The sequence below is a fragment of the Podarcis gaigeae genome, assembly GCF_964106915.1.
Source record: "Podarcis gaigeae genome assembly, chromosome: 8".
Classification (NCBI taxonomy): Eukaryota; Metazoa; Chordata; class Lepidosauria; order Squamata; family Lacertidae; genus Podarcis; species Podarcis gaigeae.
The window spans coordinates 88761938-88781620 of NC_139684.1; the positions used below are offsets into that span (position 1 = coordinate 88761938).

Sequence of the window (19683 nt, forward strand, 5' to 3'; positions counted from 1 at the left end):
AAATCTGAAAACAACAACACAAACTTGTGCATGGGTGACATGCCCTGCCGACTTTTGCGTCAAGAAAATCAGTACAGTGGTACCTCGGGTTACATACACTTCAGGTTACAGACTCCACAAACCCAGAAATAGTACCTCGGGTTAAGAACTTTGCTTCAGGATGAGAACAGAAATCGCGCGGCGGCGGTGCAGCAGTAGCAGGAGGCCCCATTAGCTAAAGAGGTGCTTCAGGTTAAGAACAGTTTCAGGTTAAGAACGGACCTCCGGAATGAATTAAGTACTTAATCTGAGGTACCACTGTATTGCATAGTTTAAAGGATGGGTAGGCAAACTAAGGCCCGGGGGGGGGGGGCAGATCCGGCCCAATTGCCTTCTAAATCCGCCCCACGGATGGTCCAGGAATCAGTGTTTTTTTACATGAGTAGAATGTGTGCTTTTATTTAAAATGCATCTCTGGGTTATTTGTGGGGCATAGGAATTGGTCCATTTCACCCCAAAAAATATAGTCCGGCCCCCCACAAGGTCTGCGGGACAGTGGACCGGCCCCCTGCTGAAAAAGTTTGCTGACCCCTGGACTTGAAAGCAACCAGCAGGTAGACCTTTAACCCCACTACCACAAGCAAGCTCCACCGGTAGAATTTCTGTCTGTTGTGCAGCTGTGGAAGGCATGGGGCCTCTCTCTCCCTCCCTCCTGTGTTTATCTGACCCTCCACCCACCTCCAAGCAAACATTTGTCCCCCCCCCACCCAGATTTCTTTCAGCAAGCCAAGACTTGCTAACCTTTGATTCCATTTTCCACGAAATCAGAGGCAGCGATCAATAGAAGCCTCTTTTCTCTGCCGCCCGCCATGATTCATCGTCACACATCTCCCCGCAGGGTGGAACAAACTGTTCTGACCTGTGGGGATTTTTCTCTCTGAAAGAAAAAGAAGTTATGAAATCACAGCGACGAAGCAAAAAAAGCAAGTCACTAGCAAGACCTGAGTGCTCAGCTCAGAGCTATGCCAAACAGCAGGCGTTCAAAGGTTTGGCTGGGTTTGCCAAGGCTGCCCCCTCCTGGACAAAAGGTGGCGGCACAGCACTTTAGGAACGGGCACATCGGCACTATGCACAGCTCTTGGCGCATAGCCGTACAGTGGTACCTTGGTACTCAAACGCCTTGGTTCTGAAACGCCGAAAACCCGGAAGAAAGTGTTCCAATTTTCAAACGCTTTTCGGAAGCTGAACATCTGATGCAGCTGTCGGCTATTATTTCTGGGGCGTCTGCACCAATCAAAGCTGCGCTTTGGTTTCCGAACATTTCGGAAGTCAAATGGACTTCCGGAACAGATTAAGTTTGGGGCTTTATTTTTTGCTATTTATTTTGCGTTTTTGTTTTTGAGGCATTTTCGGTTCATTTGTTTTTGTGACTGAGTGGAACCCAGTTCAGCTACTGATGGATGGATGGATTGTGTGACTGGGGAAATGGATAAAAGCCCCCCCATCTAAACAATGACTATCATCAGTGCAGGTAAGAAAAAAATTAGTAATTTTAATTTCTCTCATCTCTGTAAGACAGAGTTGTTCCGCCTGGCCTTTGGCTTGGAGCCAGTTTGATTCCCTCCCTCCCCCCCCTCTCTCTTTTCCCCCCTTCTTTTCCTTCTCCTCCTGCGATGAGGCTACATTTTAATATTTTAATGTTCCATTATTTTAATTGTTGTGTTTTATTTTTGTTTTTAAGTTTGTAATCATTCATCTTGTTTTTATTATTGCTTGTAAGCCGCTCTGAGCCCGGCCTTGGCTGGGGAGGGCGGGGTATAAATAAAAAATTATTATTATTATTATTATTATTATTATTATTATTATTATTATTATTATTACAATACTGTCTTATTTATTTTATAGTACAGTACAGTGGTACCCGGGTTACAGACGCTTCGGGTTACAGACGCTTCAGGTTACAGACTCCGCTAACCCAGAAATAGTACCTTGGGTTAAGAACCTTGCTTCAGGATGAGAACAGAAATTGCGCTGTGGCAGCAGGAGGCCCCATTAGCTAAAGTGGTGCGTCAGGTTAAGAACAGTTTCAGCTTAAGAACAGACCTCCGGAACGAATTAAGTTCTTAACCCGAGGTACCACGGTACATTGATTATTGCTTTCATTTTATGGACCCATGGTCTCGTTAGATAGTAAAATTCATGTTCAGTTGCTGTTTTAGGGGTTGTTTTTAAAAGTCCGGAAAGGATCAATCCGTTTTGCATGACTTTCTATGGGAAAGTGCACCTTGGTTTTGGAACGCTTCGGTTTTGGAACGGATTAAGTTTAAGAACCAAGGTACCACTGTAAACTATTTCACCCCGTGCCCTGGGGATTCATTCCGCAAGTGACTTTCTTCGAGAGAACTCCGTGCAGATCGCTCCTCTTGCTCACGGCATGCATCCATGCGCAGAGCATTTCTCCACACACCACAGATCCCCCCGCCTGGCGGAAATCTGTGCCTCCAACACACCCAGGACCCTCCTGCGAAAAAGGGGGGTGGGCCAGGGGGTGGGTGGGTTGGGCGGTCTCTGGGAAGAAAGCCCAGAGGATGGAGGCATGTGCTGTTCCCATCGCCTCCCCCCCCCCATTGATGGAGGGAGCAGCTGCCGCCCCCCCTCCCCGGCCATCTCCTTTCGAATTGCAGCCACAATAAGTCCTTTAACAGACCCTGGGCTCAGCCGTTGCCCTGGGAAACGGGGGCTATTGCGAGAGGTCTTGGCTTTCTTTTGTCCAGCACGGGGACATATGGGGCCAAACCCACTCTTAGCTCGTCTGCCCCTAATCTCTATGAAATGGGGGTGGGGGGGTGGCAGGCCTTTCGCGCCAGGGTAATCCATCGCCTTCTTCTCTTCTCCCCAACGCAGATGGCGAATTCCATCAGCTGGCCGGGGGCCTTTTTATTAAAACCATCCCATTGCTGGCTTCCCTCGGAGTTGCGAGGTTCCCCATGCCCTCCAACATTCGCCCGATGAAAACAGGGACATCCTAGCCCACAATAATGTCGTTTATTTATATCCTGTCTGTGGGATACAGACACAAGGACACAAACAAAGCAATGTCTTCCGTCTGTAATGTATAACCCGTAGTTGTCCCAAAATTTCAGAGGGAGAAAACCCAGGCCCTATTTTCCAAGGGCAGTCTGAGATTTACAGAAGTCGTCCTGGTCTATGATTTGATCTTGGAATGTCCCGCTTTTCCGTAGGAAATCACTATTTTCATCTGAGAAATGCTGGAGGGTATGGAGTTATGTGACCCCCCTGAGCCAAGGAGATAAGTAACTATACAAGCTTTAGAAGCCAGCTGAAGGCAGCCCTGTAGAGGGAACTTTTATATATGTTGGAAGCCTCCCAGAGTGGCAGGGGCAATCTAGTCAAATGGGCAGGGTATAAATAATAAAGTTGTTGTTGTTATGAAATCGGATGCTAATAATAATAATAATAATTTGTTATTTATACCCCGCCCATCTGGCTGGGTTTCCGCAGCCACTCTGGGCTGCTTCCAACAGAATATTAAAACACAATAACCTATTAAACATTAGAAGCTTCCCTAAACAGGGCTGCCTTCAGATGTCTTCTAAAAGTCTGGTAGTTGTTGTTCTCTTTGACATATGGTGGGAGGGCGTTCCACAGGGTGCCACCACCGAAAAGGCCCTCTGCCTGGTTCTGTGTAACTTGGCTTCTCGCAGGGAGGGAACCGCCAGAAGGCCCTCAGCACTGGACCTCAGTGTCCGGGCAAAATGATGGGGGTGGAGACGCTCCTTCAGGTATACTGGGCCTTTGAGGCCATTTAGGGCTTTCAAGGTCAGCACCAACACTTTGAATTGTGCTCGGAAACGTACTGGGAGCCACTGTAGGTCTTTCAAGACTGGTGTTATGTGGTCCTGGCGGCCGCTCCCAGTCCCCCGTCTAGCTGCCACATTCTGGATTAGTTGTAGTTTCCAGGTCACCTTCAAAGGTAGCCCCACGTAGAGCGCATTGCAGTAGTCCAAGTGGGTGATAACCACAGCATGCACCACTCTGGCGAGACAGTCTGCGGGCAGGGAGGGTCTCATCCTGCATACCGGATGGAGCTGGTATACAGCTGCCCTGGACACAGAATTGACCTGCGCCTCCATGGACAGCTGTGAGTCCAGAATGACTCCCAGGCTGCGCACCTGGTCCTTCAGGGGCACTGTTACCCCATTCAGGACCAGGGAGTCCCCCACACCCACCCGCCTTGTCCCCCCCAAAAAAGTACTTCTGCCTTGTCAGGATTCAACCTCAATCTGTTAGCCACCATCCATCCTTCAACCGCCTCCAGGCACTCGCATTTGCATCAATATTTGCATCGGAGAAATATTGCCTTTACATTAGACCCATCAGCAAGGTATGTGCACCTTGGGCGACCAACCTCGGTCCAGTATATCTGAAGGAGCATCTCCTCCCCTATCGTTCTGCCCGGACACTGAGGTCCAGCTCCGAGGGCCTTCTGGCGGTTCCCTCACTGTGGGAGGCCAAGCTACAGGGAACCAGGCAGAGGGCCTTCTTGGTAGTGGCGCCCGCCCTGTGGAACGCCCTCCCATCAGATGTCTAAGCGATAAACATCTACCTGACATTCAGAAGAAGTTTTTAATATGTGACATTTTAGTGTATCTTTCGTCCTTGTTGGAAGCCGCTCAGAGTGGCTGGGGAAACCCAGCCAGATGGGCGGGGTACAAATAATAAATCATTATTAGTATTATATTATTAACCTCATGGTCAGGGCGATCACCTCCCCTTCTATTGCAAACTGGCAAAATGGAGGGAGAGAAGAGAGGGAGATGGGCCAGTCTTTGGCACAGAGGGTAAGCGGGGAGGGCAAGGCGCCCTGGAGAAGAGGAAGGGAAAGATTACGGGCTGAGGGGTTGTTCGCTGCCTTCTCCAGGTGTCTCCTGTTGGCATCGCCCACGAAACAGCCGTTGGGCTGTGTGGGTTTTTGGGGAGAACCGCTATGGGGCCGTTTGGCTCTGTCAGTCAGGCCTTCGTCCTCTGCTCAGGAAGCTCAGCCGCCTCCTGGACCGCACAGCAGGCAGTGGTGGAAGAAGAAGCCATGGGTTCAAGTCCGACCCTCCAGAGCAGCAGAAAACAAGTTTGCTCCAGCTTCCATGTGACAACCCTTGAGATATTTGAAGATGGCTCTCCTATCGCTTCTCGGTCTCCGTTTTTCCAGGCTAATCATACCCAGTTCCTTCAACCGTTCCTCATCTTTTTAATTTTTTTAAATAATATTTATTAAAGTTTCAAAAATGTTAGAAAAATGAAAAAGAAAAAGAAAATAAGAAAAATACAAAATACAGAAAATACAGAAAAATAAAAACAATTAAAAACATTTCAAGCTTTCCATGTCTTGTCTTTCATTTACTTGTTTCCCTGACCTCCTCACACCTCCCTTTTTTGTGTTCTAATTCAATTAGCAGTTTCAGCAAATCCTTTCCATTTTTGCTTTTATCTTAATAATTTATCTTAAAATATTATAACTTTACATTCTCACCTATTCATAATCCAATTTTACCTAATTCTATAACATTACTGCTAAAACCACATAACTTCATCCCCACATCCTTCTAACATTCCTTAATTTTACAGTGTTTCTGTAAATAGTCTTTAAATTTCTTCCAATCTTCTTCCACCGACTCTTCTCCCTGGTCTCGGATTCTGCCAGTCATTTCCGCCAATTCCATGTACTCCATCACCTTCATCTGCCATTCTTCCCGGGTGGGTAGATCTTGTGTCTTCCAATACTTTGCGATGAGTATTCTTGCTGCTGTCAACCGTTCCTCATCAGGCTTGGCTTCCAGGTCATTGATCCCCTTGGTTGCCCTCCTCTGCACACGTTTCAGCTCGTCAACATCCTTCCTAAATTGCGGTGCCCAGAATTGGACACAGGATTCCAGTTTTGGTCTGATCAAGGCAGAATAGAGCAGTACTATGGCTTGCCTTAATCTGGATATAATTCCTTTTGATGTAGCCTAGAATAGCATTCCTTCCCAAAGCAAAAAGGAGTTGAGATCTTCCTTCCTTCCTTCCTTCCTTCCTTCCTTCCTTCCTTCCTTCCTTCCTCTCTCTCTCTCTCTCTCTCTCTCTCTTTGATGGGGCTCCTGGGCCTTTAATAACCTGCTGGATTTTTCTACATCATGTAGTTGCTAAGGACACAGGAGCCACGCCAGAAATAAAAGTTGGCAGCCTTAAGGCAGCCCCATTCATCCCCTACCCTGACTAACTCCAAACAGTCCTGCAACGTTCAAGGCAAAAATGATCCAAGGTGTTGCACAAGCTGAGGTTCTGCAAAATGTTTCTGAGGAACGTGATGCCTGAGTTTCCAAGGTTACCCAAGCGTTGTTAGGAAACACTTGCCAAATATCAGGGCTGGAACCTAACATTCACCCAGCGTTTAATGTTGTTGTTGTTGTTTAGTCGTTTAGTCGTGTCCGACTCTTCGTGACCCCATGGACCAGATGGACCAGAGAACGCCAGCGTTTAATAGATATATATATATATACAGTAAATGCGAATTTCAGACCACAGCTGAATTTTGATATTTGACTATCCACGAGCAAAACAATCGATATAGAAATTCTCCCAAATTACATTGGGTGACATACTTGTGTCTGACATCTATGACATCTAGTCCCTGTATAGAGTTGCCCCCTTTTCTTTCTGGCAAGGCTCCTATGCCTCAGCAAATGAAATGGAATATTTAGAATTAGCCAGATTGACAGATATAACAAGACAAAAACCAAAAAGTGAAGTGAAAAAGGAGTGCCTAAATGAATACCTTAAAAGCCAAGGTTCGAGGACAGAAATCTGGCTGAGTCTGTGAAGTGAAGGGAAAAGAAAGAGGGATTTATCTCTAGATGCTAGGATAGAGATGATAAGGAAAACAGGAAGACGTAATGAGAGGTAAAGGAGGTGCTGTGGGATTGGTGGACTGAGAACAGAAATCGCGCGGTGGCAGCAGGAGTCCCCATTAGCTAAAGTGGTTGTTGTTGTTATTATTATTATTATTATTATTATTAAAGTTTCCTTACAGTGGTACCTCAGGTTACATACACTTCAGGTTACAGACTCCGCTAACCTAGAAATAGCACCTCAGGTTAAGAACTTTGCTTCAGGATGAGAACAGAAATCGTGCTCTGGCAGCGCAGCGGCAGCAGGAGTCCCCATTAGCTAAAGTGGTGCTTCAGGTTAGGAACAGTTTCAGGTTGAGAACGGACCTCCGGAACGAATTAAGTTCTTTTTTTTTAAAAAAATAATAATATTTATTAAAGTTTTAACAATTACAGAAAGAAAAAGTAAACATACCACATTAAACAAAAACAAAACAACACATCACAATATAAAAACAACAACAACAGAGAAATAAAACCCATTAAACAAAAACAAAAACGCAAAAAAAAAATTCATCAGATCTCCTCATTACTATTCTTTCATTAGCTTATTTCCTTGACCTCCTCACACCTCCCTTTTTTGTATTCTAGGTCAATTATCTATTTCAGCAAATCCTTTCCCTCTTTTAAAATTTTTGTCCTGTAAATTGCCTTAACATAATGTAACTTTACTTTTCCTCCTTTCACCAATTAACAGTCAGTTATTCCCAAATCCTTTATATCATTCCTACTAAAATCATATAATATTATTCCAACCTCCTTCTAACAAATATTAATTTTACAGTGTTTCTGTAAATAGTCTTTAAATTTCCTCCAATTTTCCTCCACCGACTCTTCTGCCTGGTCTCGGATTCTGCCAGTCATTTCTGCCAGTTCCATGTAGTCCATCACCTTCATCTGCCATTCTTCCCGGGTGGGTAAATCTTGTGTCTTCCAATACTTTGCAATAAGTATTCTTGCTGCTGTTGTAGCATACATAAAGAAAGTTCTGTCCTTCTTTGGCATCAATTGGCTGACCATGCCCAGGAGAAAGGCCTCTGGTTTCTTCAGAAAGGTATATTTAAATACCTTTTTCATTTCATTATAGATCATCTCCCAGAAGGTCTTAATCCTTGGGCACGTCCACCAAAGGTGAAAGAATGTACCTTCAGTCTCTTTACATTTCCAGCATTTATTATCGGGCAGATGATAGATTTTTGCAAGCTTGACTGGTGTCATGTACTGTACCACCTATATATCATTTTCATTATATTCTCTCTTAAGGCATCACATGCCGTGAATTTCATACCTCGGAACGAATTAAGTTCTTAACCCAAGGTACCACTGTACTACTTCTAAGCCAGGGAGTTCCATAGCTCAACAATGTGCTGTGTGAAAAGGGCAGGAAACTTCCCTTTCTTCACTTTCTACATGCCAAGCTCAATTGCATAAACCTCTATCATGTCATCTCTTACTTTTCTGAGCACAATTCAAAGTGTTGGTGCTGACCTTGAAAGCCCTAAACGGCCTCGGTCCAGTATACCTGAAGGAGCGTCTCCACCCCCATCGTTCTGCCCGGACACTGAGGTCCAGCGCCGAGGGCCTTCTAGTGGTTTCCTCGCTGCGAGAAGCCAAGTTACAGGGAACCAGGCAGAGGGCCTTCTCGGTGGTGGCACCCACCTTGTGGAACGCCCTCCCACCAGATGTCAAGGAAATAAACAACTACCTGACATTTAGAACATATCTGAAGGCAGCCCTGTTCAGGGAAGTTTTTAATGTGTGACATTTTAATGTATTTTAAATATTTGTTGGAAGCCGCCCAGAGTGGCTGGGGAAACCCAGCCAGATGGGCGGGGTACAAATAAATTATTATTATTATTATTATTATTATTATTATTATTATTATTATTAGCCTTTTCTCTCAACCCCAAAAATCCCCAATGTGACAATCTTTTTCCATAGGGGAGTTGCTCCATCCCTTCAACGATTTTGACTGTCCTTGGGTGGCTCACAGTGATAAAATCCCCTAAAACGATTCAAAACATTCTATTGCCAGACAGCAGTTTAAAGCCGACCAGGTAAAAACTACGCAAACTTAGCGGCCAAAAATCTAAATGGATGAATGTTTTGTTTTTGTTTTTTAAAAGCCTTTCCCTGTTTACTGAATGTAGGTAATGGAACCAGGATGACCCGAGAGCTTGAGAAACAGGACAGACGTGTACAAAATCACACATCGTGTGCAGAAAAGTTGATTGAAGTTATCGGTGTATAAAACAAAAAAAATTCCTTCCAGTAGCACCTTAAAGACCAACTAAGTTAGTTCTTGGTATGAGCTTTCGTGTGCATGCACACTTCTTCAGATACCACACTTCTTTAGATATCTGTAACTTATCGGCGTATGTGATGCGAGTCACAGCAGCCAGGCTATCCCTTTCCGGGAATGGTAAAGTAAAGGTAAAGGGTAAAGGGACCCTGACCATTAGGTCCAGTCGTGGACGACTCTGGGGTCCATTCCCGCTGGAGCGATACCTATTTATCTACTTGCACTTTGACGTGCTTTCGAACTGCTAGGTTGGCAGGAGCAGGGACCGAGCAACGGGAGCTCACCCTGTTGTGGGGATTCGAACCGCCGACCTTCTGATCGGCAAGCCCTAGGCTCTGTGGTTTAACCCACATCCCTTCCAGGAATGGTAAAGAACATGAAAATGTAAGAAGTGGTTACAAAGGACGGGACGACTGCAATGCGCTGACAGGAGTGAAGCTTTGTCCGCATACAACTTGTGTGCTCAGAAATCTGCCCTGGTTGCTGATTGGCTACGTGCCCAAGTTCAAACTGTTACTATTAGTATATAAAGCCCTGAACAACTAGGGGCCAGTTTACCTGCAAGATGGCTCACCCCATATGTGCCCACTTGGCTGCTTCAGTCGATTGGAACTGGCACTGCGGCAGGTGCCACACATAGCTGTCAACTTACAGATTTGAAAATAAGGGACCAGCAGCCTCGAGAATAAGGGATCAGCAGCCGAAATAAGGGATTTTCCAGGCACAGGTATGTTCAACTTCTGAGCCCCTCCAAGCCAAAGGCAGAAAGCCCAGCCAGCAGCCAAACGAAGCCTCAAGCGGTGGTTCCCACAGCGCAGCAACCCGGCAAAGGGGATGCAGCAAGGAAAACCACGTCTCCTCTCCGCTGGGAAGCGCTGAGCAAAGGCGAGTCCACAGGGAACGCGGCCGATTTGATTGGCACAAGGCAGGCAAGCTCAACGCCCCAGTCGTTCTGAGACTCCTTATTGGGTGAGCAACGCAGCCAAGCAACACAGCTGGAGCCTCCCTCCTCCCTGGCCGGCAGGGAGGGAGGGAGAGAGAGGAGCTGCTTCCTTTGAAACCCGGGAAATTTAAGGGACATCATCAATAAGGGACAGCAGCGGGACACAGCACTGGAATAAGGGACTGTCCCGACAAATAAGGGACAGTTGACAGCTATGGTGCCACGCCATCCCTGTTCCACATCTGTAAGAACTCAATATTTAAGTGTGGAACTCCCTGCCTATTGACATCAAGCAGGAGTCCCCATTACACTCTTTTCCAGCAACATTTTGGCTTAGGCAAGCCTTACTTAAGACAGTCTTTGAGCCTAATGTTACTTCTCGAAAGTCTGAAAGGAGCCTTGTTAGTTCTCCTTATGGATAATTTTATTGATTTTTGTAAACCCATTTGTGTGTGTTTTTTATTTAAAAAACACAAACAGTCAAGCAAGCAGTGTAGGCATGATGCGAAATGAATATGTAAATGCCCTGCTGGAGCTTAAATGCGTGGTGCTGATAAGGCCAAGGTTGCAGGTTCGATCCACCATATGGGACAGCTGTATATTCCTGCACTGCAGGGGCTTGGACTAGATGTTCCAAAGGTTCCCTTCCAATTCTACACTTCTGTGATTCTATGATCAGGCCAACAAACTGAGTGCAGGAGAGTGACCAATGCAGAGAAATGTGTGACCCTCTAAAACCACTTCCCCACTTCCCCATTTGTTTTGGTTTTAAAAATGTGACCTCTGAAAATCCATGTGGAGCATCCACAAATCCCAGCAGAGGGGTCAGCCTTGAACCCAGGAGATTGCCGTCCTTCCAGTGTGGTGCACAGTGGTACCTCAGGTTAAGTACTTAATTCGTTCTGGAGGTCCGTTCTTAACCTGAAACTGTTCTTCACCTGAAGCACCACTTTAGCTAATGGGGCTTCCAGCTGCCACCGCGCTGCTGGAGCACGATTTCTGTTCTCATCCTGAAGCAAAGTTCTTAACCCGAGGTACTATTTCTGGGTTAGCGGAGTCTGTAACCTGAAGCGTCTGTAACCCGAGGTACCACTGTAGTGGTTAAGAGCGGTGGACTCGTAATCTGGGGAATTGGGTTTGTGTCTCCGCTCCTCCACCTGCAGCTGCTGGGTGACCTTGGGCCAGTCACCCTTCTCTGAAGTCTCTCAGCCCCACTCCCCTCACAGAGTGTTTGTTGTGGGGGAGGAAGGGAAAGGAGAATGTTAGCCGCTTTGAGACTCCTTCGGGTAGTGATAAAGCGGGATATCAAATCCAAACTCCTCCTCCTCCTCTTCTTCTTCTTCTTCTTCTTCAGTGTATCTGAAGAAGTGTGCATGCACACGAAAGCTCATACCAAGAACTAACTTAGTTGGTCTTTAAGGTGCTACTGGAAGGAATTTTGTTTTGTTTTGACTATGGCAGACCAACACGGCTACCTATCTGTAACTTCTTCTTCCATGTTACATAACCTGCAGGGCCGGATTTAGATCTGATGAGACCCTCAGCTCCTGAAGGTAATGGGGCCCTTTCTATGTCCAGCTGTCCTTTGTCAACAATGAATCGTCGCTGTTTTTTGTGTTGAAAATATGCTAGATTTATGGACCTAATCGGTATCTCAAGCCATTTGCACATGTTGCAGTGCAACCAGTCCATGCAGAATGTGGGCACCCTAGATATAGAAAGGAGCAAACCAGGGATATGTGAGGGAGCAGGCGGGGCCCACGACTTACGTCACTGGAGCCTACACAACACAAAACACGGTTGCTGTAGGTTGTTGTTGTTTGTTGTTTAGTCGTTTAGTTGTGTCCGAGTCTTTGTGACCCCCTGGACCAGAGCACGCCAGGCACCCCTGTCTTCCACTGCCTCCTGCAGTTTGGTCAGACTCATGTTTGTAGCTTCGAGAACACTGTCCCACCATCTCGTCCTCTGTCGTCCCCTTCTCCTTGGGCCCTCCATCTTTCCCAACATCAGGGTCTTTTCCAGGGGGTCTTCTCTTCTCATGAGGTGGCCAAAGTCTTGGAGCCTCAGCTTCAGGATCTGTCCATCCAGGGAGCACTCAGGGCTGATTTCCTTCAGAATGGAGAGGTTTGATCTTCTTGCAGCCCATGGGACTCTCAAGAGTCTCCTCCAGCACCAGAATTCAAAAGCATCCATTCTTTGGCGATCAGCCTTCTTTATGGTCCAGCTCTCACTTCCATACATCACTACTGGGAAAACCAGAGCTATACGGACCTTTGTCAGCAAGGTGATGTCTCTGCTTTTTGCTGTAGGTAGGGTTTACTTTATTTTATTTTTATCTTATCTTTTGGAAATGTACATCCAGGTTTTTTCCGTTTGATTTTTTGCCCCCCCCCCAAGAGAGTTGGGCCCTAAGCTAGAGCTTGTTTAGCTTATACGTAAATCGGGCAATGATAACCCAGGACAGAGAAGAGGAGCGCAGCACTCAGGCCTTTGCAGGACCCAGTGGGGGCGTCAGTGTGAAACGGAGACAGGCGTGTTCCGGATGCCTGTGTTGCCTGGAGTGTGACTGTGCGAACACCCGGCGTGTGGCTGGCAGGCAGGAAGGGCTTCAACCGTTACGGAGGCAAAGCATTATATAAGCACACCTTGATGGGAGCTGATGTCATTGTGGGATGGATAGGTCTCAGCCGCAAGGGGAAAATGTGAGAGCGACGAAGAAATTGCAGAAGCATGCGAGGAGCGGGGTAGCTTAAAGGTCTTGCAAGCAGAGCTCAGCGAGGCATCCCTCGCAGATCTAACCACTAGGCCTCATGCTCATTTCAAGACCTACACTGGCTCCCAGTATGTTTCTGAGCACAATTCAAAGTGTTGGTGCTGACCTTTAAGGCCCTAAACAGCCACGGTCCAGTATACCTGAAGGAGTGTCTCCACCCCCATTGCTGAGCCCAGACACTGAGGTCCAGCTCCAAGGGCCTTCTGGCTGTTCCCTCATTGCGAGAAGTGAGGTTACAGGGAACCAGGCAGAGGGCCTTCTCGGTGGTGGCGCCCGCCCTGTGGAACGCCCTCCCACCAGATGTCAAAGAGAAAAATAACTGCCAAACTTTTAGAAGACATCTGAAGGCAGCCCTGTTTAGGGAAGCTTTTAATGTTTAGTAGGTTATTGTATTTTAGTGTTTTGTTGGAAGCCTCCCAGAATTGTTGTTGTTGTTGTTGTTGTTGATCCACTTTTAATTTGCACACCGCCTGTATATCGCTGCACCCCAGGCGAGCTGAAGGAGCAGCAAAATACACAGTTACGGCCACAGGGCCGTCTTAAGCATATCCAGCGCCGTGGTGCAAAGATCCCACCGTCACACCCCCAGGTTTCCCAGAATTGCCGACCTTTTTTAAGGGGGGGGATCCCAAAGTTGTTGACCCGTCGCGGGGATTCGAACCGCCGACCTTCTGATCGGCAAGTCCTAGGCCCTGTAGTTTAACCCACAGCACCACCCGTGTCCCTCATTTTAAGTTAGAGCTTAATAATTATTTCACTATTAATATACTTCTTCTTAATTGTATTTCACTGTTAATAGACTTCTTCTTTGTTGTATTTCAGTTCAACAATTCCTTTGAGAAAATACACATTTTGTGATGTGCAAATGGCTTGAGATACCTATGAGGTCCATAAATTACCGTATTTTTCGCTCTATAACACGCACCTGACCATAACACGCACATTGTTTTTAGAGGAGGAAAACAAGGGAAAAAACATTCTGAATGAAACAGTGGATGTATCATTTTTGTGCTTCATGCTGTGGCCACAGACATGTGATCTGATGGTGAATTTGGGGTGACCCAATGCAAAGATCCTGAGAATCCCTGTGGATCCATGCTCTGTAACCACGTTTTTGCACCATTGCAGCCCCAGGCAACAGTGGGTGCGTGATTTTTTTGGTGCAGGCTGTAGCCATGGACATGCTATGTGATCTGATGGTGAATTTGGGGTGACCCAATGCAAAGATCCTGAGAATCCCTGTGGATCTATGCTTTTTAACCACGTTTTTGCACCATTGCAGCCCCATGCAACAGTGGGTGCGTGATTTTGGGGGGGGGCAGGCTGTAGCCATGGACATGCTATGTGATCTGATGGTGAATTTGGGGTGACCCAATGCAAAGATCCTGAGGATCCCTGTGGATCCATGCTTTTTAACCACATTTTTGCACCATTGCAGCCCCAGGCAACAGTGGGTGCGTGATTTTTTTGGTGCAGGCTGTAGCCATGGACATGCTATGTGATCTGATGGTGAATTTGGGGTGACCCAATGCAAAGATCCTGTGGATCTATGCTTTGTAACCACATTTTAAGTGGGGAGCGAAGGAAAAACAAAGAAGGGATATTAGAGGGGTGTGCAGAGAAGCAGCTGGCTAAGAATGCAGGAGAGGGTTGGAGAAAAGAAAGGAAAAAGTTTTCCCCCACCCAAGCCAGCCAGCCAGCCAGCCATCTCTCTCTCTCTCTCTCTCTCTCTCTCTCTCTCTCTCTCTCTCCCTCCCTCCCTCTCTCCCTCCCTCCCTCCCTCCCCCCCTCTCTCTCCCTTCCCCCCTCTCTCTCCCTCCCCCCCAGCAGCAACGGAGCTTGCCTGGAGGGGAGGGGCTTTCCCTGCTCTTTGTTCCGTTTCAGCAAACACAGCAAGGAAACAGAGGGGGGTGGGCAGTAAGACCCTGAGGCAGAATGCAGGAAAGCAGCCGCTTCCTCTTTTCAAGTTTCGCTTCTCCGTGCAGCGTGCAGCGCCGCGATTTGATTTTTCCTTGATTTTTCGGCTCCAGGGACCACACATTCGCTCTATAACACGCACAGACATTTCCCCTTCCTTTTTAGGAGAAAAAATCTGCGTGTTATAGAGCGAAATTTACGATACCATTCTAGCAGATACAGCATTTAACACAAAAAACAGCAGCAATTTGTTGTTGACAAAGGACAGCTGGACACAGAAAGGGCCCCATTACCTTCAGGAGCTGAGGGCCTCATCAAACTTAAATCCAGCCCTGGGTGCAATCTTGCACAGCACCCCAAAACACACGTTTTGGAGTGGCACCTCCCAAAAAAGTGTATTTGGGGGTTGTGATCCCGTGCGAGTCGCAGAACCTCCGTGGGAGTGCAGCCCCAGAAGATCAAGTCCTGTTTTTCGCCTCTCCATGTTGGCAGACCGGCTTCCTAGCAGCCGGGGCAGCAGGTGTTCTCAATGCTGCCTGCCTGCCCCAAGGGTCCCGATCCCTGCACAACTCTCAGCCCCTGCACAAAGTGGGGGGACAGAAATGCAACTACAGTCGTACCTCGAAAGTCAAGTGGAATCCGTTCCAGAAGTCCATTTGACTTCCAAAACATTCAGAAATCAAGGCGCAGCTTCCGATTGGCTGCAAGAAACTCCTGCAGCCAATTGGAAACTGCGGAACCCACGTCGGACGTTCGGGTTCCAAAGAACATTCGCAAATAAAGAACACTCACTTCCGGGTTTGCAGCGTTCAAGAGCCAAAACGTTTGACTTAATAATAATAAATAATAAATTTTATTTATACCCCGCCCTCCCTGGCCAGGGCAGCTAACACCAGTAAAATTACAGTAAAAACATACTAGGGGGAAAAAACAATTTAAAATACAGGTTAAAATGCAGCATCATTTTAAAAGTAGCCCATAGATCAAAACCATAAGGGGAGGGAAACATAAGGGTCAGACTGAGTCTAAACCAAAGGCCATTCAGAACAGCTCTGTCTTGTAGGCCCTGTGGAAAGATGTCAAATCCCACAGGGCCTTAGTCTCTTATGACAGAGTGTTCCACCAAGTTGGGGCCAGTAATGAAAAGGCCCCGGCCCTAGTGGAGACCAACCTAACCACCTCGTGACTTGGGACCTCCAAGGTGTTGTCATTTGTGGACCTTAAGGTCCTCCGTGGGGCATACCAGGAGAGGCAGTCCCGCAGATACGAGGGTCCTAGGGCTTTAAAGGTCAAAACCAGCACCTTAAACCTGATCCTGTACTCCACCGGGAGCCAGTGCAGCTGGAAAAGCACTGGATGAATGTGATCCCGTGGCAAGGAGTCTCGCTGCGGCATTCTGCACCCGCTGGAGTTTCTGGGTCAGCTTCAAGGGCAGCCCCGCGTAGAGCGAGTTACAATAATCAAGCCTGGAGGTGACCGTCGCATGGATCACAGTGGCCATATCAGGGCGAGAAAGGTAAGGGACCAACTGCTTGATACGGCGGAGATGGAAAAATGCCACCTTTGCTGTGGCTCCATGGAAAGGGAGGCGTCGAAGGTTTGGGTTAGGTAGTGCTACAAGAATGCCCCTCCAGAGAGACTCTCCCGCCAGCAGAGGTTTTTAGTTTGGAGGAAAGTGAGCCAGGGGCGACGCGGTCGAAGTACAGAAAATTTTGTACGGCGTCGAGAAAGCAGGCAGAGAGAAAAGGTTCTCCTCCCTTTCTTGCAACGCTAGAACTCTTAGACATCCAATGAAGGCAAAAGTGGGAAGATTCAGGATAGAAAATCCTGCATGCAGGACATAGTTGACCTGTGGAACTCACTGCCACAAGAGCCAAGGATGGCTGCCGACTGGGACGGCTTTAAAAGAGGGTTGGCCAAATTCATGGAGGAGGAGAGGGCTATGGATGGATACCAGGCTGTGATCAGAAGCAGTAATGCCTTTGAACTCCAGTTGCTGGAATCTGCAGGAGGAGCGAGGGCCCTTATGGGGAGAGTCTTGCTTGCAAATTTCCCTTCGGGGCACCTGGTCGGCCCCCATAAAAACAGGATGCTAGACTAGGTGGGCCATTGTCCAGTATGAATCCAGAGTACAGTCATACCTCGGGATGAATACGCATCGGATTAGGCAAATTTGGGTTGCGCTCCGTGGCGACCCAGAAGTAACGCAGCGCGGTTTCACCGCGTGCGCATGCACAGACCGTCAAAATGACATCACGCGCATGCACAGAAGCGCCGAAACGTGACCCACGGACGCGCAGATGCGCGGACACAGGTTACGTTCGCTTCGGGATGTGAATGGGGCTTCGGAACAGATCCCGTTCGTATCCCGAGGTACCACTGTACAGGGCTAGGGTAAAACCAGCAACCAGAGTTCTTTCGACTGTAGGTGATTTCAGCAATCTGTTTGTCCTCAAGATTTATTCATTGGTTATCGATTGATTGCACTGATTGCATTTACTACTACTACTACTACTACTAATAATATAATATATTTATACCCCGCCCATCTGACTGGGTTTCCCCAGCTACTCTGGGCAGCTCCCAACAGAATATTAAAAACACGATAAAATATCAAACCTTAAAAACTTCCCTACACAGGGCTGCCTTCAGATGTCTTCTAAAAGTCAGATAATTGTTTCTTTCCTTGACATTTGGTGGGAGGGCGTTCCACAGGGCAGGTGCCACCATCAAGAAGGCCCTCTGCCTGGTTCCCTGTAACTTGGCTTCTTGCAGTGAGGGAACTTCCAGAAGGTCCTCAGAGCTGGACCTCAGTATCTGGGCTGAACGATGGGGGTGAAGACGCTCCTTCTGGTATACATCTTCTCCAAGGAGCGCAATGTGACGGGCATCATTCTCCCCTGCCTCACGTAATTGCCAAAACAACAGCCCTGTAAGGTAGGTTAGGCTGAGAGGCCACAACTGGCCCAAAGTCTCACCCAGTGATGAGCTTCATGGCCAAGTACAGGGGATTCGAACCCAGGCCTAAGTCCGACGCTCTAACTGCAGCACCAGACCGGCTATGAAAAGTGATAAAACACATAGGTAAAGGTAAAGGGGCTCCTGACCATTAGGTCCAGTCGTGGCAGACTCTGGGGTTGTGGCACTCATCTCGCTTTATTGGCCGAGGGAGCCGGCATACAACTTCTGGGTCACGTGGCCAGCAGGACTAAGCCGCTTCTGGCGAACCAGAGCAGTGCACGGAAACGCCGTTTACCTTCCCGCCGGAGCGGTACCTCTTTATCTACTTGCACTTTGAGGTACTTTTGAACTGCTAGGTTGGCAGGAGCAGGGACAGAGCAACGGGAGCTCACCCCGTCGCGGGGATTCGAACCGCCGACCTTCTGATTGGCAAGCCCTCGGCTCTGTGGTTTAACCCACAGCGCCACCCGCGTCCCTTGATAAAACACATAAAGAATAGTAAAAAAACTTGCTACTTGGTTAGATTAGCTGCTGCCCACCCTACTCTCTGCTCAGCTACCCATTTCTGCTTTGCTCACAAGGGTCCTAGGGCCAACATTGATGCCGAAATCCAGCAACGCCTGAACTCTATGAGTGCAGCTTTCTCCCGATTGAAGTGCAGAGTGTTTGAGGACCGGGACATTCGCAGGGAAACCAAAATGCTTCTTTACAAAGCTATTGTACTACCAACCTTACTGTATGCTTGTGAAACATGAACCACTTATAAACGCCATCTCCAACTTCTCAAAAGATTCCATCAATGGTGTCTCTGGAAAATCTTACACATCACTTGGGAAGACAGGGGAACTAATATCAGTGTATTGGAAGAAGCAAAGATCACCGGTGTTGAAGCAATGATTCTTCAACATCAACTTCGTTGGACTGGTCATGTTGTGCGGATGCCTGAAAAAGTTTGTGCGGATGCCTGAAATTCAAGGTTTAATACAGTGGTACCTCTGGTTAAGAATTTAATTCGTTCCAGAGGTCTGGTCTTAACCTGAAACTGTTCTTAACCTGAAGCACCACTTTAGCTAATGGGGCTTCCTGCTGCTGCCACGCCGCTGGAGCACGATTTCTGTTCTCATCCTGAAGCAAAGTTCTTAACCCGAGGTACTATTTCTGGGTTAGCGGAGTCTGTAACCTGAAGCGTATGTAACCTGAAGCATATGTAACCTGAGGTACCACTGTACTCTATTCCGAACTTAAAAATGGAAGCCTAATGCTGGTTTAAAGACTGTCTCAAGGCAAATGTTCAAAAAAATGTAGTATAAACACCGACAATTGGGAAACACTGGCCTGCGAGTGCTCCAATTGGAGAACAGCCTTTATCAACGGTGTCCTGGGCTTTGAAGACACTCGAACTCAGGATGCAAGGGAGAAATGTGCTAAGAGGAAGGCACGCTTGGCAAATCCACACCGGGATCAGCTCCCCACTGTGGAAGGATGTGGGGATCCAGATTTGGCCTCCACAGTCACTTACGGACTCACTTTTAAAACCGTGTTTATGGAAGACAATCTTACTTGGCTACGAGGGATAGAAGAAGAAGAAGGAGGAGGAGGAGGAGGAAACCCATTTCTGCAGCACCAAGAGTTCTGCATAGCTCAGAAGCCTGCACCTCTTCCTTTCATTGAAAAGCGCAGCTCCAGTTAAGGAGCCCAGGTGCTTTGCTGCTCTTGGGCAAAAAGAGCTTCCACAGGTATTCCTTCCTCCCTCTCCATCCTGTTCCTTTTCTCGCCCCCCCCCCCTTCCATCCCTCCATCCCACCAGATTGTTAGCCCCCTCCTTGCCCGGGACTCCCCCGCCCTCCCCGCCTATGCCCCGCCC

The 19683-nt window shown here is 47.6% G+C and overlaps 1 pseudogene across 1 annotated transcript in view; it reads right to left on the reverse strand.

The window, feature by feature from the left end:
• The window catches only part of LOC310851754 (transmembrane protein 229B pseudogene), a 151047-nt pseudogene that overhangs the window by 76484 nt on the left and 54880 nt on the right, over positions 1-19683 (reverse strand). The gene's annotated exons all lie outside the window — the stretch shown is intronic.